At 42.0% G+C, this 26325-nt stretch overlaps 1 long non-coding RNA gene across 3 annotated transcripts in view; it reads right to left on the bottom strand.

Annotated features, from left to right (window-relative positions):
- The window catches only part of LOC310714681, a 136181-nt gene extending 113332 nt beyond the window's left edge, over window positions 1–22849 (bottom strand). For all 3 annotated transcript variants that reach the window (XR_014529965.1, XR_014529966.1, XR_014529967.1), the window contains exon 1: window positions 22714–22849. This is a non-coding gene — a long non-coding RNA (uncharacterized lncRNA). The remainder of the gene's footprint in view (window positions 1–22713) is intronic.
- Window positions 22850–26325: the final 3476 nt, after the last annotated feature.

Genomic DNA, 26325 nt, shown 5'->3' with positions numbered 1-26325 from the left:
AGTTAAAATAAGCAGAAGTGGGCTGGTAATTACGGAGATGCAGCTTAACAAGGACAAAATAAGGTCCCATGGAGGGATGAGTGTGGAAGTCAAAGAGTGTAAGATAAGCAATGACAGTTGTATAACTGATGTACTAAGGTATGTAAAATGCATAAATAAATAATTATATAAAGAACTGAACAACAATTAAAAACCACCTGAATTGTTAATTGCAGTGAACATGAGGGTTGTCTAGTGTTGTTGACAATATGTGAAATGACATGAACCACAACAGAGTCTACCTACTGAGAAACAAGTAAGTTTCATCTAAACAAGCCAACAATTCATACATTTACCTACAACAGAAATCCACTACATTCCCCACACAACAGCTCAGCAATACAAATAATCAAAACTAGGGGTGCCAGTCAACTGAAGCAAAGATAGAGATCTTCCCTGATTTAAAACACATCGGTAAATTAGACAATGAACAAGGAAGCAGAGCATATAATAGAATATTTAATTTGAGACTGAAAAGATTCAGACTCTTTTTGGTACAATTTGAACAATTCTTGCATAAATAGTGATGCCCCCCCTTCACGTCTGTCCTCTGCAATAAGGATTTTGTCGCAAATCCATATTCTCATTTAATATGACGGAGAAAATGATTTTCATAAAAAAAATTCTTTCTATAAGAATAATAACTTGGGATTACAGTGGCTGTAGATTTGGATTTGAACATCTCTCTTTGGACAGTCTATCATTTCCTTAAACACATAACCATATACTGTCAATGTCTCATCAAGTAATTTGATCCATTATAAACTAATTTATAACATGTGGAGTGAGGTAACATGGGATCCTGATTGTTTCAGGCAATTACATTGATTGACAAAAGGGTCTTAGGCTATGCTGGCATGTTGTGGCAAATTAAATATTCAGTGAGGAGCAAAATGTGAGTATTTTTATGTTGCTACATTACAAAAATGTGTGTGTGTGCATGCAATTTCCAGCAGTTTAAAATTATTTTTATCATTAGTTTTCCTGCATGAATATAGATATTTGTATAACTTCTAGGCTAAATACATTTCTCCATGAAATACCTAAAAACATTGCCATAATTTTAGGAGTGGCTACGTCCAGGACCAGCCCAAGACATTTTAGCACCTGAGGTCAACCACAAAATCCTCCCCATGTTTAGCTTGTGGTCTATTAAGACCCCTATATACTTTTCACATGTTCCACTAACAAGCCAGATATCCCCCATATCTTATATTTGTACAGCTCGTTATTGCTGTCAGTGCAGAACCTTACATTTGTCCCTAATGACATTCATTTCCTTTATTGGGCCCAGTTCTCCAATCTGTTAAGGTCATATTGAGTCCTGATTCCGTCTTCTGTGGCATTAGCCCCCCTCTCACTTTACAACTTGGATGTGCATCCACTCAGTTCCTTCAGCCAAGTCATTCATAAAGCCCTTGAAGTACAACTTGTCCAGGACAGAACCCTGAGGCACCCAACTTGTCACTTTTTTCCAGGATGACAAGGAACCATTAGTGAGCACTCTTTGAGTTCAGTCAATCAACCAGCCACAAATCCATCTAACAGTTAGCTCATCTAGCCCACATTTTACCAGCTTCTCTGCAAGAAGCTCCTGGGGGTACTTTGTCAAAAGCCTTGCTGCAAACACTACATCCACAGCATTCTCCTAATCCACCAAGCGATCCAATAAGCTTGCATCAAAATAAAAAATAAGATTCATCTGGTATGACTTGTTTTTGAGTAAGCCATACTGGGTCTTAGTAATCACAGCATCCTTTTCTAAGTGTTCACAGACTGGATGTTTTATTAACTGTTCTAAGACCTTTCCTGGTATCAACATCAAACTCACCAAACTGTGGTTTGGCTCACCTTTGGTAGTGAGTGAATTGCCGTCAATCTCATACACCTTCATACCAGCTGCATTCCTTGGAGTCTGGATCTGCTACCTCTGTGGATCCTGGCACCTTGCCTCATATGTGGGTTAGCCCTAGTTACTTCGTCACCATTTATCAGAATGGAGGCTGTGATGCCTCAATATCTGAGTGGTGAGAGACTCCAGGGGTGCCAGCACTTATCCAGGGTTCAGTTTCCTTGTAAAGAAGGTCATAAGACATTGTAGCGTCTTTAGTGCATGTGGTTTTATTTACACATATATACAACCTAAGCATAAGATGGAGTGTTAATGCTGTGAGTCTGACCAACAGATCTTGCTTGTCCATTAAGTTTCAAGTAAGGTCCCCAAAGTCACAGCTTCGGATTCCTCACAGAGAACAAGCTCCCAGCTTCAGACCAGACTTAAAACAAAGACCAGTCCTTGGCCTGTTGTCCTCTTATCCCTAGGATGATGCAGCATTCTGCCAGGGGAGGTGAGGGGAGTCTTAGCCCTCCTGAAAGAATATCACCACTCAGTTGTCTCTATGGCAACACTTCTGTTCTTAACCAGCTCCTCAGGCATGTAAATGGAGTGCTTACAGGCTTGACTGGGAACATAAACAATCAGTGCAAAGTAGCTGTAAAATCAATGACTCACATTTGCGATACAATAAAACACAAAGGATGAGATGGTATTTCATAGCTGTCTTGTGTACTTAATGGTCTGGGAGTATAGCTTTGGACAAGAGCTTCATAATCAGTGCAGAGATATATTAAGATTCTCAACAAGGCTACCATGATTTATTTTGATTTCTTATGAATTGCTTCTTCTTTTTACCTCCTAAATGTGCTTAAGAAAGCACATGTGAAACTGGTCTTCACATAATATTCAATTCTCACTAAGTCAGACCTTCAAGTTCTGCAAGCCATGTGCTAGTGTCATCAGTTCCCTTTATATCAGCTTGTTATTCACTGATTGACTGGCCCACCATTTATTAACTGCAGCAATCACATGTACTAAATGGCGCTTTTCAGCCAATGGTAACTCACAGAATGCCAGGCAGTTATGCGTACCACAGGATGAAGAGCACTGGCCACAAACAGAAGCAGAAAATTCTATCTAAATAAATAATAATAAACTATGTTGGAAACTCAAATGATCTTATAATGGCTTAATATATTATCTTCATTATTTACTATTGACAAAATGAAGATGGGAGGGGAACTATGGAGAAAATGTTTGATACACCTATCAATGATATGTATCTGGCTTCTGTGCAATTCAATTTTTGCAATCAGCCCAAAATACAGTGAAGTTAGATATGACCGATTTGCCTGCAGTTTGATATATATTTTCAACATTGAGTGCAGTACACAGTCAAAATGGGAAAAACTACTCACTACATTCAATCCTACACACACCTGGGAGTAATTCCTTTGAACTTAATGAAACTTATTTTGGAGCAGATAAGCATAGAATTGCACTGAAAGAATACTAGAGTGTAGTTGCCAACTTGAATTGCCGCCACTTCTCCTTTTTTATTTATGTATCAGAAAGACTGGGTTTATGCCTGCTTTTTAAAATGGATGTAAAGAAGAAACAAATGTAACTACAGAAACACCTGACAGATGGGAAGTACTTCAGGGAACTAAGGCCAAAGGATAACCAATACTTCATATACTAGCAATGAAAGGAAATAAATAGCTGACACTTTAGTCTCCAGCATATCCATGGAATGAATTACACAGGTCACCGGGTCTGGATAGTGTTCAAATACTCAAACAATATTGTACAATAATTAAGAACAGTGTGGGGACTGGAACACTGGCAAAGCATCATGTTTCAACAGAGCATCTTCAAAATAACAAAGGAAAATGTGCTGCCTACAGAATGAATTATGTTAATGGAACATTCAAGCAAAAGTATGTGGTATTCAACATGGGGTCAGCATTAAAAGATCGTGAATACATTACTATAACAAATAGGAAGGTAATAAGTTTTTTTAAAAAAACAAAACAAAAACAAAATGTAATTAACAACATGCACATTTGAAGGCTTAAATGGCTTATTTGAAATGCTATGCAGAATTTCCATGCCACTGCTATTTTTTCCAGTCTAAGCAATAAGAGATCTAAGTATATCCCACCCCCAAGAGAAAGCCTTATTAGTGTAAAAGGATTATTAAAAGCTCCCTGTCCCATTTTTATTTAAAAATGTATCACTATTGCCAGAATCCTACACCCACTTACCTACAAGTAAACCCCAATAAATACAGCGGGACTTGCTACTCAGTAACATGCATAGGATGTATGGAAATTTTCAATCCTGGAAATGTTGAGATCTGAAGACTTGCGGGTCAAGGGGATAGTGGGGGTCAAACTGCAAGATCCAGAAAGACTCTCCTCCGGAAGAGAGGGGAGTGGTTGTGGGCAGGAGCCCGAGCCCCGCCTCTAGCACACCTACTGGTGAATAAACCCCCCTTGTTTCAGACTCACCCCTCTCTGAGGGGGTGGAGTCAGCTGACGTAATCCAATGCCTAAGCCAATACCTTTTCACTTGCTGTAATCAATAAAGTTGTGGCCTTTTCTTGCCCATTAACCTTATATCACGTGTCCTTGTGTATTCATTCCACTTTTTGGGGGGGGGATCGGGTCCTCGAACCACAACTTAAATTTTAGACAAAACGTTCAGTTAAAGCTCTTTGCTAGCCAGTACGGGAAGCAGCAGGAGTTGAGAAGCACTTTCGAGATGATAACAAGCCTATGCACAATAGCAATATCCAGTGCCAACCTCAAGGAGCTTCTCCTTCGCTGCCATCACTGTTAGCTGAAGATGAGGAAGTTAACCCTATATTGAAGAAACAGGTATGGGGAGGGGAGCTGTGGGGAGGACAAGTGGGTCTTAGTCTTTTGCACTTCAGATGATTCAAAAAGGCTTACAGTGCAAGCCTATGTATGCTTACTTAGAATTAAGCTTCATTGTGTTCAGTGAGGCTTCCTCCCAAGTAAGTGTGCATAGGATTGCAGCCTTAGTATGGCCCAATCAGGCACAATTGCTCATCTATTTCAGTACCCATAGTCCAGAGGAAATCCAGACTTCAATATGCAGTGGCCCCTACCAGTCCTTATAGCCAACGGAGTCTGTTCTAGCTGCTGGTGAACCTAAACTTTCTGCCACATGTTTTTTTCAACTATTCTCCATCAATTAATGAGGAAAGAAATAGAAAAAGAGGAGATTAAACAGTGAAATTTAATTATGGGTGAGGTGCAAGACTTTGTTATGTGAAGCTTACTTTTAAGGTCATTGAGCAATGTTTTTCTTCCCATTCGGTACCCTGCAGCCTTCCTGGGTGCTCTCTTTTCCTGAAAATTCCATGACATCCTCAATGGATTAACCTGTAAGCACAGGAAAATGGGAAGACCGCTTAATGTGCTCCTAACAGCTGTTCATTGTTACCTATTGTTTTAGGTTGTCATACTTTTAAAGAAATCAGCATTTATTAACAATAAAAGATAAGAGAAAGACTTCCCTTAAAAATAACACCATTGAGCACACTAATTCCAGACATCCTGTAAGCAGCTTCGCAGGCTTCCTACCTGTCAATTAAAGTTCAGGGAAAGACATTATAATGCATTATAAGGTAACTCATCTGATGGGGCTTTTCCAGGACAGGAGGAATAGGCAGCCAGGGAGAATGCAGGATGCTAGAATGGAGTTTAACCTATTGCCAGCTTACAATAAAGCAAGCTATACTCTGTACCCACCAATAATCTGAATAAATTCTGAAGTGCCCTGAGAATGTGTCAGAAAAATAGAAACCTCTTTCATAGACAGCACAACTGTGTTAACCTAGGGGTACAAAAAGGTGTCCCTTGACATGACTCAGAAGTGTCAATACAGCACTTGACTACTTGAATTTGAAAGAAGACTTTGGAAGGATATTCCCTCCCCCTATTTTAAACAGTATGCTACTAAAAAGCAGAAGGCACAGAGTAGGAGAAATTATAAATAAAAATATGAATAGCATCTAAATTCCCCCCTCAATATCTGTTTGTCTTTCATTTAGAGGGTGGGAGATGAAAAACAATTAGATGATGCATTCACTTTGCTAGGCTGATTAAAAGCTCATCAAGGGCCTCAAGTGGCGTAAAGTTTTAAATCCATTGATTAAATTTGCATCTCTTGTTTTAGAAGTGTTCATCCACACAGAGTGCAACCTAAACAGCAAAATCTTTTGCCATGTTAGGTATAGAGTTATAACACTTTAAATAGATTGATCAAAACTGGTGTTCCACATAATACATTTTGAAATACCAATTTGTGCTGGATTTTAACAGCCCCGTAAACCAATGCTATCACTGGAAGGCATATGGATAAGAATGACTCTGTGGATAAGAAAGGAAATATGAGGTATTTGGTTTTGGTTTAATTAATTTTACTCTAGAATTTATTGTTATGTTGTATCTTAGAACAAGTACATTCAGTACTCTGCAGCACAAGTTATTCCCATGTGGCGGGAATAGAAAATGGCTTTTTCTTGGGACAGCCAACAAAGAGCAGTTCTCCTGTTAGCCATAGCCAGCCAGAGAGCTCCAGAACATCCTAGTGCTCTTGCAAATTAGCGTTCAAATATCAGGGGTCAGCAACCTTTTTCGGCCATGGGGCAGTCCACCATCCTTCAGACCAAGTGGTGGGCCGGACTTTTTGTTGGGGAGGGGGGGATGAATGAATTCCTATGCCCCACAAATAATCCAGAGATGCATTTTAAATAAAAGGACACATTCTACTCATGTAAGAACACGCTGATTCCCGGACCATCCACAGACCAGATTGAGAAGGCGAATGGACCGCATCCGGCCCCTGGGCCTTAGGTTGCCTATCCCTGCTTAATATTTTGTTGTTATTTTTTGAGAAAATTTTGATTACAAGGGATTAAAATACAGTGGTGCCTCGCAAGACAAAATTAATTCGTTCCGCGAGTTTTTTCGTCTAGTGAATTTTTCGTCTTGCGAAGCACGGTGTCGGAAAAGTTTTGGAAAAGCTTCAAAAATCACCAAAAACCTCAAAAAAGGCTACCACACCGCGTTCTATGAGTTGCTCCTCGAAGTCAAGTCGCAACTGTATTAACAGTGTTAAGAAAAAGGAAACAAACTTGCAAGACGTTTTCGTCTTGCGAAGCAAGCCCATAGGGAAATTCGTCTTGCGAAGCAGCTCAAAAACCGCAAAACCCTTTCGTCTAGCGAGGCATTCGTCTTGTGGGGCACCACTGTATTCAGGACACCACATAAAAGGAAAAGAAACAGAAAGACATTTTTTTTTACTAACAGTGGTCCACATATCAGTCATAGTGGTCCATTTCTCATGTTATCTATATGTACAATGCACACATGAGGCAGTGGGGAGCCAACCCACAACCCCCACTCATGCTGGTGCAGCACACAACGCCCATGCATTTGCTGCAGTGTCTGTAAAAGTCATGCGTCAGCTGCTGGATGCATGTATGTGACTGGATGCTTGTGACTGGAGTCACTTCACATATTGGTTCTTTGAAAAAAAAAATGTATAAAAAGGCATAATCTGATGAGCCTTTACACGCATGTACAACATTGCAAACTCTTTTTTTAAAAAACCCTATTAAGTTTCAAAAGCGGCCTGACAGATATAGCTCAAGGTATTCTTTCGGCTAAAGGAACAAAAGCTCTGTAATATAAACGTAGATCTTAAATGCTCTTTCATGGTCCAAGACTGAGATTATCAACACATTTCCTTGGAATCTTAGGACTGAGGTGTTAATTGTCTTTTGTCATGTAACTATGTGCTGTATTGCTGCATATTTCTCTGTGCTAAAATGTGATCATGTTAGGCCAGGCAACAGATGAGTTTTGCACCCAATTTATGTTTGCATGCCAACTGAAAGTAAAATTGACAAGGTCCCTTGCAGTGTCAGTAGCAATTGCAGGGAGCCAGTTCATAAAGGTATTTTGCTGTTGTTTAGACATTTAATCGTGTCCGACTCTTCATGACCCATGCTACATAAAGAAGTGTTTGTGGCTAGATTACACTGAATTTCTGAGTATTAATTTTTCACTTCCATATAGGTGTTGGCAAAAGTGATTTCTTAAAAATAAAACTTTTGCTTTTCAACACTTGACTGTTCTGGGGATGGGCACAAAAGACATGAATCAATTCAACACAGGAGACCAGTGAGCAGGCTCTGCCATGGTTAGCTTTCATTTTCTATAATTAGCAGCATCATACAGCTGTTTTGAAGAATTGTATTAAATAGATCCTTCTGTATTTAATGCTTCTCAAAATACCATATGGTTTTTTATTAAGCTTCTTTTGATATCAAAAGATAAATATATAAAGAGGAGTAGGAGGAACAAGCACCACAGAATTTATTTAGCAGTTTGGTGGAATTTTAGTATATCTTATTGTTGGAAGGTGGCCAAGAGAAGTAGGTGTATTTTTCCCTGCAGTAAACATTTCTGTGTAGAGCTGCTCTGACTGTACACACTTCCTGATCGGAAAAAGCCCAATAAGAGGCAGGGGCAGAGGAAATGGGGTGTAGTGGGGGCGGGTCACCCCGGGTGTCACACTGACGGGGTGACAAAGTGTTGGGTGGCACTCACCGCAGGGCCTGCAGCATGCCCGAGCTATGTGTCTCTCCTAGGAGAGACATGGTGGCTTGGGTGTGTACAGGCTCTGCGCTGCCCAAACGATCTGCCCACTGCCTCCCACCCCCCACCTGTAGGGTGGCTGAGTGGGAGGAGGCAGGCAGACTCTGGAGGCTCCGCAGTGCGCCCCATCTTTATTGGCGGCTTGCCCAGCCCCTGAGCGCACCGCCCCAGGCGCCCGAGCAGCTTCCTCTGCCGTTGATAAGAGGAGTTGCTTCCTGATGTATTTTCCCAGGCTTTAACTGAAGCATGGGCACCCAGGAGAGAGCCAGTGTGGTGTAGTGGTTAAGAGCAGTAGACTCGTAATCTGGTGAACCGGGTTCGCGTCTCTGCTCCTCCACATGCAGCTGCTGGGTGACCTGGGGCTAGTCACACTTCTTTGAAGTCTCTCAGCCCCACTCACCTCACAGAGTGTTTGTTGTGGGGGAGGAAGGGAAAGGAGAATGTTAGCCGCTTTGAGACTCCTTCGGGTAGTGATAAAGCGGGATATCAAATCCAAACTCTTCTTCAGGAAGGCTACAGAGTGCAGGCAACAGGTGAGATGATATGCATAATGAAATAAAAGACACTCACAGACACCGCTTGGCCACCTCAAAAGTAAGGTAAGCATAACCCTACACATAAGAAGACAATTCATTTTCTCATTAATGGGAGAGAAAGAATGGGGGGTGCAGATAGGAAGGGCACAAAGTGGATCTTTTGATGAGTAAAATAAAACAAAACTTCAAGACACTGCAGGAGTTCCTTATCATGAATCTTCCACATCAAGCCTAGCTTTTTGGTAATGTAAAATGAAATCCCATCCCTCACAAACAAACGAAGTTATATGCATATGAATTGGTATCTTCAATTGGACTTACGGACATAAAGAATATTGGATTGTTGGCATAATACGAATTCTAGAAGATGGTACAGACAGTTTCTCTGAAATAGAATAAATACAAAACAGCACTGGGCAGTTGCAATATTCATCCATTACAATCATCCTCTTAAGAATGTTGGCTATTGATGAATTCTGTCTGACAAAGGCACAAGATCAAGACACAAGTAACAATAGGTTAGTGAATAAGGAATACATTTTCTGGAAATTGTCATTAGCAATTTGCTATGGGAATGGGAAAGAAAAATACCTTACTGAAAATCAAATATGCTCTTTGCCTTTTAGACCACTTAGCAATTTGAAGCATTGACAGAAGAAATAGACATTTATTTTTTTCAGGGAAGGAAAAAAAAAAGGACAAAGGAATCACTAAGGCTGCCACATGCTGCTATAAATCATTATTAAATGAAATGCAAATAAACCCAGAACACTTGATCCTGCAGCTCAAACCAATGCATTGAGAAGAGACAAAATAGCTGAAACTCCACTGCAACATTATGTTTTGTGGTGTTACACTGATTGTGTGATCTGATTGGGATGGCAGACTGACACAGTGGCCTGTATTTATGCAGCTGTTCTACCAGCTGCCCCTTTAAAAATGTCAACAACCTGATGCCAATGTGGTGGAGTAGGAAGATGATTGACTAGGGCACACTTCCCATTTCAGCTCCTAGAGGCCTGGACACACTACATACAGCTATGAACTAAATTCCCCTAGTGGGATTGGAAGAAGAGGCAGTAGAGAAGAACAGGCATGCTTAACTTTTTATATACCACCATCAGTGTAAGTGGCACTTTATGGAGCAGCATAAACAAAAGGCGTGTCACTGATGAGTTTACAATCTCATTTTAGACAGTGCGTTGTTAAAGACAATAAGGAAGGAAATGGAAGGAACAAGGAGAAAACAAACTACAGAAGAGTAGGAAAGTGTGGGTCGACGTTGACAACAGATGAAGGCAGCTGCATGTACGTCACATTTGTTTAAGGAGCTGGACTAAAGGCACAATCCTAACACCCAATCTACACTGCTGGTTTTTCCCTACCACCAGGCTCCACCACCCAGGGGAGAGATCTTCCACCTCAGAAGGCCACAGTGTACCTACCAAAGGCATGGGATGATTGTTAAATACTCAACAGAAGGAATCCTGTCAGCAGAAGTCCCTGAAATAGTGCATTTTAGGAGAGGGGTGTACCAAAGCAGACAAAGGTTGGACTCCATGCCAATCCTGCTATGCCCTATCCCTGAAATGTCCTATTTTGGGGCCTTATTCTGGGAAGATCCCTGGATCATCTGCCCATCCATTTGCTGAATGGTAGCAGGAGATGCAAACCTGCCCACTTGGGTCTGTCTGGACTGTTAGGAGCTGGCAGGGCTTCAGATGCAGCAGTGGTTTTTCTTCCCTGATAAACCCCAGAACCTTTCAAGATTGTTCTGGATGACACCAAGGCAACGGCTTCACAGAAGAGATGAGCTGAGAGTTGAAGAAACGAATGTGATGGTTCATTATGGGTATTTTGGCTCTGCTGAGAAACCAGCTCTATTTGGTTTTTCCCATCTTTCAACTGTCACTTAGTGTTAGCCATTTTGTTTGGTTGCAGCAGACGAAGAGATGGGGATGAGGCCTGTCCCATCAGCTCTGCTCAGCAACCGGGTCCATTTAGGAACTGCTGCCTGAGTTTGCTTGCTTGACTCTTCCCTTATCACCCCTTTCCCTGTTTGTGTTGTCTTTTAACCAGTAAGTCTGTGTTTGTTATTGATCTTATGTAGCTGCTCATGGATTAAACCAATCAGTTATATACCCTATATTAAAACGGTTCATGTCCAATATATCAGTAATGTTTACACAGTGGCGTAGCGTGGGTTGTCAGCACCCGGGGCAAGGCAAGTAATTTGCACCCCCTAACCCGTGGATTTTAGCAGGGGCAGAGAGCTGCGAGTGCAAGTGTGCCCCCTCCAGATGTTGCGCCCGGTGCGGCCAGCCCCCCTGCACCCCCCACGCTACGCCACTGTGTTTACATCATCCTTGTAAAGTAGTCCTGCATAGTCAGTTTATGTAAGGAGAAAGGCTGAAACTAAACTGAAGCTGCAAACTAGTGGCTTGCCTAAGGTGATTTCAGTGCTGAGATAGGATTATACAAAAGAATATCCTCCTGAGTCAGGTTAGAAGGTGGACATGGAGTGCTGTGAACTTTTTTTTTTTTTTTTTTTTGTAGTCAGAGCATTTTTTAATACCTTACATCTCCCTCTAGTCTAATTTATCTCAACTCTCCAACTCATACTGCATTTCTCCTTTTTTCCACACATCTCTCTAGGAAAATTTAAGTCGGGTACTGGAACATTTATGTCTATAGATGGCAGCCCCAGAGATTGTGAAACAAAAGACTCAAAAAGAAAATTATATACAAAATAATTCTAGGCAAGAAGATTTCCACATAAGAAAATTACACCCACAAATCTACCTTGAAATGTTTCATTTGGAAAGAGTTTGTGTTTTATCCAAGAGGCAAATTCATTTTAAATGTATTCACTTCATGTATAGCTAAGGTACAGAATGCACATTTAATTAACAAAAAAATTAGAAAGTAAGGTACACTAAGAAAACAACAACAGAAGTGTGTGGGATTTCTTTCTTTTCTTCTTTTGCATCTGCTTGTATTATTAAAAGATATAATTCCACTATATAAAAAATGTGGCTCTATAATCCTCCCTCTGAGTAAAAATGAATTATATCAACTTTAGACAATGGCATATTATAAAAGTGTATCAGTTCTGTACTTAACTCTTTCTAAACTGCCTGCAGTGCATTAGAGAAGTAGAAAGGGCACACAAAGTGTTAATTGATTCTGTAACGGTGGGGAAACAAGAAATCATAAGGTTAGAGCGAAAGCAAGGGAAATCTGCTAAAGTGATGCATAAACTGCACAGGAGACTGAGAATTTGAAGATTCATTTGACTGTGTCTGAGCGATTCATGATTATAAGATTAATAGAATACATTTTAAATGCCAGCAGCTAGATGGTAGTCATACACAACACTTTTTCAAACATATCCCTCTTCTGATTTTGTTTAAAGGGGGGGAAACCCAAGATAATGATTCAGTCACTATCTCCAATAGACTATCATTTTATCACACACTGGTTTTGATATAAATTATGCAAAATTTGGGATATTAAACAATGCATTTTGATTTTTGTAAAGTTACATTTGGTAATATTAAGAGTTCTATGGCTAAACATGAGATGTCACATTATAATGTTATAATCAGCATTATATGGGTTAGATCCATAGAAGACTGAGTGAAATTTTGTTTGGTCAGTGAGACTTTCCTATTTTTTCCTTCCCTTACAGTGCCTATGCCTTCATGAAACTACTCCTGACCCTGTGGAATGAAGTAGGCTGGGGCAAGGGGACGGGGCAGGGCGGGATGATGGCTGCAGTGAGATGGGGAAATTGAAAGAATCAGCAGGATTGACTTGAGCAAGCAGATGTGGTTTTGGATTCAAGTCGATAGCTTTTCCAGCTATTCCACTGTTGTACCACACTTGTGCAGAAGGCACAATCTAAAGCAGGGGTAAGCAGTATGGTAGATGTTTTGGAGTTCCATCATTCCTGGCCAAATGTCATGCTGGCTGGGACTGGTGGAAGTTGGCACCACATTGGCTTTCCCTGATTTAGAGAACTTTTCCTATTCAACAGGTCTGGCTTCAGGGTTTGGTGGCTTTTGGGAACAGGATATCTCTAACCCCTTGGCCTTTCCATTTCCTCCATAGGCCTGCCCCAGTAGGTGAGACTGCTTTGGGGTGGGGGGCATTGTCAGCACTGTACCAAAGGCCCCATTTGTTTACCTTGGCTGGAGCTAAGGTTTCATCAATGCCAGTCTGCCTCAGTTGCTCAGCTCTCCTGGAGCTCTACCTCTATGGTCCACTTTCCTAAACTGCTCAGCACCTTCTGAAAGAACTGGAACATTTTGAAATGTATTAATTGGCATTCCTACTGTCAGCCCCATATACCCAGTTGCCCCTTGCTTGGGCTGCCATTGGCTGTCTCTTGCTTGGATTAGTTTGGGTGGCAGGCATGAGGCAGATTGTCACCTCTCTCCAGAGAGATCTGAGCATGGGCTCAAGACAAACCACATTTCCAGGATGCTGCTGTGATTTCACAAAATATATACCTTTTTTCCAATCCATGGCATGAGCAGCATACAAAGTATTTGTCGAGAGCAGACCGGGGTAGCAGGATTGCAGCAGGATGTTCTGGTGGTAACCATTATTTTCAGCTATGCTAAGGTAGATTTATGGGAAGTGGGATCCAGCAACTCTTAGGATAACTACATATCATGATCTCTAGGCTTTGTGCCTCAGCATGTTGCTACCCTGGAATACTCCAAAGAGACAAACATAAACACATGAAAAGAGCTTGTTGGATCAGACCAATCTGGTCCAGCATTCTATTCTCAAAGTGCAACCAGCTGCCTGTGAGAAGCCCACAAGCAAGAACTGAGCACAAGAGAACTCCCCCTCCTATGTTTTCCAGCAAGTAGTAATCAGAAGAATACGGCCTCTGACCATGGAGGGAGAGCATAGCCATCATGGCTAGTGGCCATTGATAGTCTTCTATGCATTTGTATAATGCACGCCTCCATGTTAGTGGCCATCATAGTCCTGTGGGAAGGTATTCCATAGTTTAACTACATCCTCAACCTTCCAACATTCACCTTCATTGGATGTTCAGCGTTCTAGTGTGTCAGGGACTGGACTGAGGGGGGCGAGACTGAGGAGGAATGATGGAGACCGGTCCCCCCTCCTCCTGAACCTTCCAGAAAAGAGGAAGGCAGTATTGAATTACAGCAGTGGTTTGAGGAAGGTCACAGTGCAGATACAGGTGAACAGGAGAGTTGGGAGGTGTTGGGAAAAGAGAAGGGGGAGACAGAGCCAGAGGAGGAGGAGGAGAAGAAGAAGAAGAGGAAGAGGAGGAGGAGGAGGAGGAGGAGGAGGAGGAGTTTGGATTTGATATCCCGCCTTTCACTCCCCTTCAGGAGTCTCAAAATGGCTAACTATCTCCTTTCCCTTCCTCCCCCACAACAAACATCTCTGTGAGGTGAGTAGGGCTGAGAGACTTCAGAGAAGTGTGACTGGCCCAAGGTCACCCAGCAGCTGCATGTGGAGGAGCAGAGACGCGAACCCGGTTCCCCAGATTACGAGACTACCGCTCTTAACCACTACACCACACTGGCTCACGGAGCCAGCTGACATGTTATCACTGGAGAGCATTTCTGACCCCCCCTTCTCCCAGAACCCGGCATGCATTGAAAGTGGAAAAGTAAAGGACTCAGAGACAATTAGCCCCTGTCAGCCACCTTAAGGGGACATGTTGTTGCTAGGAAGGGAGAGGGGAAGAGCCAGCATGGTGTATTGGTTAAGAGCGGTGGACTCATAATCTTGTGAACCGGGTTCACTTCCTTACTCCTCCACATGCAGCTGCTGGGTGACCTTGGGCTATTCATACTTCTCTGAAGTCTCACAGCTTCACTCACCTCACAGTGTGTTTGATGTGGGGGATGAAGGGAAAGGAGATTGAGACTCCTTAAGGGGAGTGAAAGGCAGGATATCAAGTCCAAACTCCTCCTCCTCCTTCTCTTCTTCTGTTGGACCAACACCATTAACCTAAGAGGCAGCGTACAGAGGCACTGTGAAGATTGAATATAGACTCGGTAAGAGCTTCCTTGTCTACTTCCTTGGCTGTTTGCCATGAGAAGGGAGAGGATTGGAATTCACTGAAGCCTGACACAGTGTTATGAGAGGGGGACAAAGTTTCTACTTTCTCCTTGCCATGTTTTATACACTTCTTTCATACTTTCCATATTTCCATATTTCAAAAAGTGAAAAATTGCTGAGCTTTTTCTAGTTTTGCCCAAAGTTGTTGAACTTTTTTTGGCAAAATCGGCAAAATTGTTTTTTAGCTGTTTTTAAAGAAAATCAGCAAAAAACCCACTGCTGACGTACATCTAGATTTTCCTGGACATTTTACCAATTTCTGCCCAGACACTGTTTTTGAGTGCAATATTCCTAGTATGTCGAGGAAATTCCGGACATATGACAACCCTATCATGTCACCTCTTATTTGCTTTTCCCACCTTGGGTTACATAACCATACAGTGATGATCTGACACATCTGTCCTCTATGGCTGGTGGGTCACACATTTGTGCAGGCCTAAACTACCTGCACTGTGCTACCTTCCCATATCAATATCTTGAAAATTTGTTGCTGCAATAGCTCCCCTGTGTCTGTCAAAGTGCATGTATTGATTTTTCTTAGAACTGAGTTCAATTGGAAACCTAAGCTTTATCACACACAAAGAAAATGAAACCCCTAACCCAATGAGCTTGAGTAAACTCTTCATTGACCTCTCTTTTGTCTGACTACAAAATGATAGTGATAGGTAACTGGGAAGAGGGACATTCTGGATACTGTGCCCTGAAGAGAATATTATTGGAATACCTTCTTCAGAGAGTTACACGTAGCATGAGCTCTGGTGCTATTTTGTGGCCAACTTTTTTAAAAATCTCACTGGACATCTCATTATATAATCTAAATTTGCTTAGATTATGACTGTGTTTGTTCTGCTGAATTTTTTTATGCCTCTGTTTTAATTGCTGCTTCTGCTGTTTTATTCTTGGAGTATTTATATAGTTGCTATTTTTATTCTTTTTTGGTACGCTTTCCCTGGGAGTTTTTAACTGAAGGGTGGCATAGAAATCTTCCAAATAATAAATAAAACTGCAGCAGCACTTTTTGCACTTCCAACAAATGCACGGAGGTGGGGTGTAAATTGAGATTGCACATCTGATGTTCTGACTAGAGCTATATGCATAAAATGGAATGTGTATAGGTTTTCTGCGCAGGCGACATGCACATAGGGTCTATTCAGATGTTCCATAAAACTTCTGAAATGTTGCTTTTGGTACTTTTAGTACTTTTTTGGTACTATCTCAGTTCCCTCCCTTCACACAGTCCCCAAAGCTGTGAAAAGGAGTACTCACTAACGTGTCTGAGGGCTGGAACAATTTCAATCAGGAGCAGGAAATCTGACTCCTGAGATGTTGTTGGCCTCCAGTTCCCATCACCCCTGTCCAGCATTGTCAGTCATGAGGGATGATGGGACATATAGCTCAGGAAGACTGGGAGAGCCACAGGTTCCCCACCCCCAATTTAGACAATGCCCAGATGTTTAGAAGGTTTACCCAGTCTGAATCTCTTCAGGCGAATAAAGATTTAGAAATGTCTTATTTTTTATTCTGCATGCCAAAAAATGCAGCCATATGGCAGTTGTTGTTGTTGTTTTAATTATTATTAATTTCTCTTATTTTCCTATGCTAACGTTTTGTTTTGAGATCAAGAGCCATTTCCAAATAGAGTTGTTAACAACACAAAATGCTGCCTGTGAACAAGAAAGAGCAGAGGATCAGTTCCTGGCGTCTTTGTGATGCTTAAGACGAGACAAGAAAATAAGCATGCCCAGGTCACACAGATAAGCCTGCACACTTTAATTATATTTTTACCCTTTGCCTCTATGAATGTGTATTTTCAAAGTAATAATAAATATTTCCAAAGTCATCTTTCTGAGGTTTTATCTTTAATAACCTCCATACAATATTCTGTCAGATTGTTATTTCAAAAGCTTTAAAAAAGAAAGAAAGAAAGATTGATTTAATGTAGTCCGGGCACTAGCAACAATCTTAGAGTGGGCAGAGAGTTTTTGTGGGGTGTTCCAAGTTGGTGAGTATGGTTTTCTTGATGTCAAATACATCATGACATGAGTAGGCAGAATAATATTTTGTATAGGTTAAGTAGGTTTCCCATTAACAATTCAAGCCAGGTTCTTGACAGTCAAACATAATGCTGTCTCTGCTAAAATAAGATTCATCATGTCTGCAGGTTCTAACAAAGTAAAAAAAAATCCTTCCAGTAGCACCTTAGAGACCAACTAAGTTTGTTATTGGTATGAGCTTTCGTGTGCATGCACACTTCTTCAGATACGATCAATGGACTTCCATTTCATGCGGCTCAATGTATAGAATCATAGAATCATAGAATCATAGAGTTGGAATAGACCACAAGGGCCATTGAGTCCAACCCCCTGCCAGGCAGGAAACACCATCAGAGCACTCCTGACATGGTTGTCAAGCCTCTGCTTAAAGACCTCCAAAGAAGGAGACTCCACCACACTCCTTGGCAGCAAATTCCACTGTCGAACAGCTCTTACTGTCAGGAAGTTCTTCCTAATGTTTAGGTGGAATCTTCTTTCTTGTAGTTTGGATCCATTGCTCCGTGTCCGCTTCTCTGGAGCAGCAGAAAACAACCTTTCTCCCTCCTCTATATGACATCCTTTCATATATTTGAACATGGCTATCATATCACCCCTTAACCTCCTCTTCTCCAGGCTAAACATGCCCAGCTCCCTTAGCTGTTCCTCATAAGGCATCGTTTCCAGGCCTTTGACCATTTTGGTTGCCCTCCTCTGGACACGTTCCAGTTTGTCAGTGTCCTTCTTGAATTGTGGTGCCCAGAACTGGACACAGTACTCCAGGTGAGGTCTGACCAGAGCAGAATACAGTGGCACTATTACTTCCCTTGAAGTGCCTTCCCTTATAGTGCCTTCCATAGTTCTAGTTACAGGTAGGTAGCCATCTTGGTCTGTCGTAGTCAAAACAAAATAAAAAAAAATCCTTCCAGTAGCACCTTAGAGACCAACTATGTTTATTATTGGTATGAGCTTTCGTGTGCATATCTGAAGAAGTGTGCATGCACACGAAAGTTCATACCAATAACAAACTTGGTTGGTCTCTAAAGTGCTACTGGAAGGATTTTTATTTATTTATTTTGCAGCTTCTAAGATAGGCAAAGCTGAAAGGTAATGGGCACCAGCTCATTCTGTAAGTAGTGATTAAAATTATTTTGAACCAAGATTGTCCTGGCTTCTTTTGATTGATGCATGGGCTGCAAAGGTTTTACAACTTGGAGAAAATGACAATGCTTTCTGTTCATTAGGCATTATGAGAACCAAATACTGAGCCCTACTAGCTAGGTAGAATTAGGCTGGTTCCGGATGGCTTATTTAACTGAGCATTCTTCCTGACGGGTGGCACTGTGGGTAAAAGCCTCAGCGCCTAGGGCTTGCCGATCGAAAGGTCGGCAGTTCGAATCCCCGCGGCGGGGTGCGCTCCCGCTGCTCGGTCCCAGCGCCTGCCAACCTAGCAGTTCGAAAGCACCCCCGGGTGCAAGTAGATAAATAGGGACCGCTTACCAGCGGGAAGGTAAACGGCGTTTCCGTGTGCTGCACTGGCTCGCCAGATGCAGCTTTGTCACGCTGGCCACATGACCCGGAAGTGTCTCCGGACAGCGCTGGCCTCTGGCCTATAGAGTGAGATGGGCGCACAACCCCAGAGTCTGTCAAGACTGGCCCGTACGGGCAGGGGTACCTTTACCTTTACCTTTACCTCTTCCTGATTTGGTTGCAAAAAGTTGGGATTTAGACAAAATGTGCTATTTATTGGGTGTTCATTCCGATATATATATTAATATTTTTTTTGGCAGGGAGGTTCAGAGATGTTGTGTTAAGAAAATATTATCCTATACTCTCCAGGGTGTTTACTTATCACTTTCCTTACTGCAAGAAGTGTGGGATTATTTTTGCCTGGACAGGGTTGCGGGGAGGGGGTGCAGGGAAGTAGTTCTGTTGTACAGGAGCTCTAAATCAACATTTCATTATGGAACCTGACTTTGCTGGTATATGTCTGAATTCCACCCCAAAATATTGACAGTCTGGAAACACCCATACTTGCACACTTTCCTGGAACACGGCCACGCTATGAGACAAAGAGGAGAAAAATGTTACAGAAAATGTTAGCAAAAGCACAATAGCATTTATCCCCCCCCCCCCATTCATAGATGAAGGATTAATGGCAGCTTCTAAAGGTCACCACTAAACATTCAGTTGATACATCCAAGCAGGAAGGGTCATGTGCCTGAATCCAGAATGTGTTTTTCATAATGAAGGACATCAGGCTTCTTATATTATCAGAGAACTGGGGGCAAACACAAGCATTCTTCTTCACAATTAAGCCAGATTGCTACATTCATAAATATTGAAAGATTTCTTTAGCACTGTGAAAGCAAGTGCCTCTTACTTAGAAGCAAATCGCATCAGTAGCTTGATGATGTACAGCAGACTGCCCACAAAGAGGCACTCATGGATCTAAAGACCTATACTGCATTGTACATTCTGCTTCAATTCTGACAACAGAAACACATTGAAATGGCAAAGTTCCAGGCATGCAGGGCAGCTGTTAGCTAACACACAAATCGTTGGGCTCTCATAAGTAAATATATTGATAGCAGCTGTCTCAATTCCCCCCCCCCAGAAAAGCCAAAAGTATGCCTCAGCTATTGCAACCCTAAAATCTACCGAACATGAATAATGCAAATAAGAAAAATGTTGTGCTGCTATGTTGATTCAGGAATGCTTTATATGCTCATTAGCTAATGCATATTATAACTGAACTCCAAGAAAAGTCCGTGTGACAGCCCCATGAATGCCAAATGAATGTGTGATGATTAATAGTGTTTCAATGAATATCAAATGATTTTTTAATGACTGAACACTTAACATTTTACTGTTGATTCTTGCAGAATACAGAGGCTCTCAAGAAGCTGATCAGAAATGACAATAAGAGAAAGCTGCTTGAATTTAGACACAGGGTGTCCTTTTCCAGAGAAAGGTTGTAGAGTCTATGACACTTCATAATTTCATTGTCTACTTGTGGCATAGTTAAAACAGCAACAATAACAAACCTGCAAAATATCAGTGAGTAAACTCTAATCATCAGATTATTTAATTCACATAGGATTTTTCCCCAAATTTGTTTTAGTTTATGGACCTTTTTATTTCATGTGTGTATCCCCACGTAAATTCAAAAGTGCCATATTATGTCCTACTGACTTTGGTGAGTCAGGTGCACAAAGCAGAACAGCTTTCGTTAGCCAGCTCAGTGCCATGCAGATGTTCTGGACTGCAAATCACATCAGTCCCATCTTGAAGGCACCAGGCTGTCGAAGGATGAGGTGGAGCTTCATGTCGTGCACCCATGAGGCTGGGATTAAGAGATTAGGATTTAAATAAAACTGGAAAGAGTCAATAATAAAATGTACAGCTATATCTCAATGACCAACAATATCTAATATCCTAAAGCAAAAAAATATATTAAGGACAGAGGGATGAATGCACCAATGAAATTTAATATCCTATATTGCCTTGCAGTTAGCAGTCTTCTTATCTAGGTTCCTAGACCCTAAAAGAGGATTCTGGATATGTTTTGAGTAGATAGGATGAAGTCCTTTATTAAGTAAAGGACAATCCAATAATTAACACATAGCTTAGGACAAAGGGAAAGGTCAGGTATAAGCTGAGTGCAGAAATTTCTCAGTGAACTTTAATATTCCATAATGGCAAATTTAATAAAGAAAATGGCTGAGATCCAATGTGCAACTTTAGATATGCCCAACTTTAGATATGCTTCCCCACCCCTTGAACAGCATACTACCATGTTTTTGTTGTTGTTGCTATTTTATCAGGCATATTCCAGCCTTTCCATGTTAAAATATTAAATGCTGTATGACAGCTTTCTATTTCAGTCTTCTATTCCAAACCCTGTGTGTGAAGCACCAAAACTTGCCTCTGCAAACTGTAACATACTTCCTTTTGAGCTCTTACGTAGCTGCTCTACTCAATGCAGATTGCCAGTGAGGATCCTCTACCCCTTCAATCTGTGCTGCAGATAGAGGTGGACGAGCAACCTCTCACATGGACTGGCTATGCTAGCCTACACAGGTTGCAGGAGAGAGATCTGTTCACTTAGCCTCTCTTCAAAACTTCCATCTGGGCATGTTCTGAAGACCAAATCCGCATTTGCGTGTGTAGGTCCCCAAGGCCACCCCTCAAATAACTTCACACATAACACGTAATTTTAGTTTTGGTTTTTGGGCACTATTTTGGCCACAACTTTATTAAAATACAAAATCAGTGAGTGGTTGTTTAGACATTGGTTATGACTATCTGTCCCCCCGCCTGGGACAGAACTGACATCCCGAGGTCCGATCGGTAGCCAGTAGAAGAGAAAGTCAAACTTGGGGGTCATTTGAGCTAAGCGTCGGACCCACGCCGCTCACCCCAGCAGCTCCCCGAAAGCTTGCCTGCCTGGTCCTATGACAAGGATTCCCATAACAGGGATTGGGCGGCCCTGGTCCCATAACAGGGATTGGACGAAGTCATGGCAAGCCCCAGGATTCCTTTAACGGAATTCCCTTCAGTGCAATAGGAGGGGCAGGCACAGCCTATCCTGACCCCTCCACCACCAGCATATTATAACCAATGTCTAACCACAACCTTACAAGTTGTGACGAATTGCTGAGTAGTAGGCAAAAACCAAATGGCACAGCCGATCACCAAATGGCAAAGTTCCTACTAGGCCCCTGCTCCAAAGCAGACGACCCCATGACAGGCAAAGCAAGGTCAACCGGAAAGAGGGCAGGCGGGCGGGTGATCCGATGCACTCTGCAAAGAGAAAGAGAAACCAGAGTGCACCAATATTTAAAGACTATGGTCCCACCCACCCAATTTGCAACATGCAATTTGCCCCAGCAACCCGGTTACCCAATCATGATGCCAGGCAACAACTATTAATCTGCCTGGCAACAAGAGGCCTGGCCTGGTGGCCCACACCGCAACACGTGCTCTCATTTATTGGAGAACACGCTTTGCAATGCCAAATGTTTCAGTCCCCTTCATCTTCTATTGGCTCTTTCTTTACTCTTGTGCTTTCTCTGCACTATGCCTCTATGATATCAGGGCTGCTGAGCACATGCTTCACATGCAACAAGTTCTGGGATCAGGTTATGTGAAAGTCCCAGATCTGAGACATAAGAAGCTCCCTAATATTGAGTCAGGCGATTGGTCCATTAAGCTTATCATTGTTTGCATTGATAGTAGTTTTCTATGGTTTCAGACAGGGGTCATTCACTGCCCAAGTGTAATGGCCTGGGTCTCTCCCACAAACACGAGACCACTCCGGCAGTCAATTATTTCAGATTTTTTGTTCAAACAAACAAACCAGGTTGGAACTCAGCTAATCGCCATCATCCTCAGATAGCACAGTTGCTGGAACTAAGCCCCACCCCTTTCCCCCCAACAGGAACCCCCCCCACCTTCTCTTCCTTTCCTTTTCACGCTTCTCGTAAAGTCTCATGATCTTACGAGAGTTTGGAAAGGGCAGTACCGGTATTCCTGGGTCTGGGTCACTGTCTGGGCTGATAAGCTGCATTCTTTCACTCTGGCTCTTCCCTTATCCCTGTGCCCAGAGATCAAGTTATGGCTGCTCCTTGCCCCTTCTCCCTCCCCTCTGCATTTCATTCTTATCTGCTTTCTCTATGCCAGTGTTCTCATTCCTCTTCAGTGAAGGAATGTAGCTGACACCAACCTGGAGGTCCTGGGGATGGAACCTGAATGTAAGGCAGATGCGCTGCCACAGTTCCCCAATGCCAGACTCTGATCCAATGCTGTCAGAGTATACAATACTGGGATAAATGTTAAATAGTCTAGCATGGTAGGCAGCTTCCTATGTTCCATGGGAAGCTCAGTCGATCACCCCCCAAAACTTTATTACAATATATATTACAGCTAACTGTAGCAATATTACCACTGTCCCTACTTCCTGAATCTCTTTGGTAATCGTCCTAATGTTTGGAAGATCACATTGCAGTAGATGGGTCATTGATTATCCCCTGTGTTACTATTTGCTGCTTTAAGTGGGTGGCCATATTGACAAAAAGTTGCATACCATAGTGTATTGCTGTCTAGTGAGCTCATCATCTTTTTTCAGGCCATTAGTCTCTGTTGTGGGTAACATAGTAGGCCATAGATTACAAAAATAGCACACATCTCTCTACCTGCACCATTTCTGGCAGACAACTAGCTTCTCAGAGCATCTATGAATAATTGCTTGTTTAGTATTGAGGTGCAATTCCCAGCAATGTGGGAATTGTCAGCCAATGCAGTACTATTCCTAATATCCCACCAGATTAGATTTATCACATTCATAGGAGAATATGTATCAAGGGAAAGATTTATAATTTATCAGAAATCTCCACTTTTAGCTATCTTTATTTCCATCAACAGATCAGTTCTAGAGCATATGGTAATCTCATCCATGAAAAGCATAATAAGCTTCAATGTGGCATTTTCAATTAGCTCCAATTTTTGTGCTCAGGTGCTAATTATGTATACCAACAACTATGCCAAACTAACCTAAAGTTCTGCTCTGAAACGTGAAATTGCACAGCTCTAAGCTTAGCCTGTGTTTGGATAAAAATAGGTTTCTTTTCTTAACAAGTATAATTATAGGGAGAACCAGCTAGCTTTGTGTTAAGAACAAAACTACAAGGACAACTGAAGAACAGAAAGGAAATGGACTTTATGTTGAAATGCTTTATTGCAGAAAGTTACCGTGCTCAAAACTTTAACATGAGTACACCAATAATTCATTTATTTGGTTATTTTGGTCATTTTGGATCAATACCTTTCAAGAACATTGTATGAACACACAAAAACACAAATTTATTCTGTCTTTAAACATTGTGAGGACCTCCTGGATCAAGAATCAGCTCTCCAAAATTCTGAGCACAACCGTCCTATGTGGTAACCAATAGAATTAAGGTTAGATCATTTCCCTCGACATTAAAACTTCAACCAGAATGGCCACTGGCTCTCCTTAGTACAAAGGGATATAAAAGTTTCCTGTTTGGCTTTGGGGTCTTTCTAAATCAGAGGTTCATCTACATTCCCATAATAAAGCATTCACTTAAGTACAGATGCATACTCTGCAATCAAAAGAAAGGGGAATCAGAACCAGCCTATTCTGTAACTAGTGGAGTGGGTGGAGCTGTGGTCTAAACTACTGGGCCTCTTGGGCTTGCTGATTGGAAGTCCAGAGGTTCAAATCTGTGCAACAGGGTCAACTCCCATTGCTCTGTCCCAGCTTCTGCCAACCTAGCAGTTCAAAAGCACACTGGTGCAAGTAGATAAATAGGTACCACTGCAGTGGGAAGGTAAACGGTGTTTCCATGCACTCTTGCTTCTGTCACGGTGTTCTGTTGCACCAGAAGCAGTTTAGTCATGCTGGCCACATGACCCAGAAAGCTGTCTGTGGACAAACGCCTGCTCCCTCGGCCTAAAGGAGATGAGTGCCGTATCCCATAATCACCTTTCACTGAACTTAACCATCCAGGGGTCCTTTAGTTTTTACTTACTTATTCTGTGACTACTACTATGCACTAAGATTTAGCAAGCAAAACCAGAGAAAGGCTTGCACAGTGCATGCAGAAGAAATGATATTCCACCCCCACCTCCAACTGACAGGGCACCCAGGTCAAAGAATAGTTTTTGATTGACTCCTCATATGCAGATGCAAAACAAAAGTATATTTCAATAGTAACAATGTGGTGCAGGAAGGACAGCTGCAGAACAAGGAAAACGGTGTTGTGCCCATCCTAGGGAGACGGTCAACTGCAGAATGCATAATGTGAGGTAATTTAATTTAAAGCACATTTTCAATTCTATGCTAATAAGAAGTGCTTCTATTTTCATGACGGAAATAAAAGGAGGGAAAATCAGTTAGGGTTGAGCAAATATTCCGCCATGAATTATTTATTGGACAAGTTTTGCCCTTTTTGTGTGTGCTGGTAGGATATCCATAAGCAAATTGTAATTTCCTCAAATTTCCCTGTTGTTTAAAGTTATTCCATCAATTTCCTCTCGTTTTGCTAACTCTGCGGAGTGATTGGAATATATTCCTCCCAGTGCCTCTCATTTATTAATCAGTATTCCAGCTGTGTGGGTTGTTCTGATTGTGTGGCAATCACACAACACTATAAGCAGAGAGAGAAGTCATAGTGTATCTTTTCCTTCGTCTCTCTGCGTAAAGAACCAAACTGATATTTTCCTGCCTGCTAGAAAGATTTTGAAAGCAGGGTGGCACTCAGGAAGAATCAGGTAAGGTTTCCAGACCCATTCCTCCCCCTTCTTTAAGAAGTTCTTCAACTGCAGCTTCTCCAGTCACTTGAACACTAACAAGAGAGGCTATATTTTCAGGACTCTAAGCAGCCACAAATCACTCAACAGGATAGGAAATTTGATAAGAATGGAAACCAGTAGACCTGGATGTGCAGCTGTGGAGATTCCATAGTACACAAGGGCAAGGATTCTGTATTGCACTGAAGATAGACTCCCTCTTATGCTGTGGGAGGTTGGATTGCATGGAGGTCCACTGGTTGAGTCAGCCTCCCACCAGCCATTGAATAGGTGGGGAGCATCTTTGCCAGCAAGGATTAAAGAAAGCCTCGCAAAGGGATGAGGCCAGTGTGGAGTTGAGGCAGCCCATGGTCTGCTGAATCTCAATCTTGTCCCACTGCTGTCACATAATGGCATCTGGTCCAATCTGGAACTGGTGTACAGGTCCTGTCCTGTCCTGCCCATACCCTCTGCAGTGAGTTTCCAACTTCTAAGCAGCCCTCCCTTAGCAGTGTTTGGAAGTTTTGACTGCTGCTGTAATCAGTTGCTTATATTTAGCTATAATAAAGGGAAGGGCTATTGCTGAGTGGTAGAGTATATGCTTTGCATGCAAAAATTTCCATGTTAAAGCTCCATATCTCAAGGTATTTCCTGGAAAGGCTTAAGCCTGAAAACCGTGGAGAGGTGCCCCCAGTTACTGTAGACCAGGCATGGCCAAACCTGGCCCTCCAGCTGTTTTGGGGCTACAACTC

This window comes from Podarcis liolepis, assembly GCF_965112155.1.
Source record: "Podarcis liolepis genome assembly, chromosome: 9".
NCBI lineage: Eukaryota > Metazoa > Chordata > Lepidosauria > Squamata > Lacertidae > Podarcis > Podarcis liolepis.
Note: the sequence above shows the minus strand (reverse complement) of the source record. Positions and strands in the feature narration are given on the sequence as shown.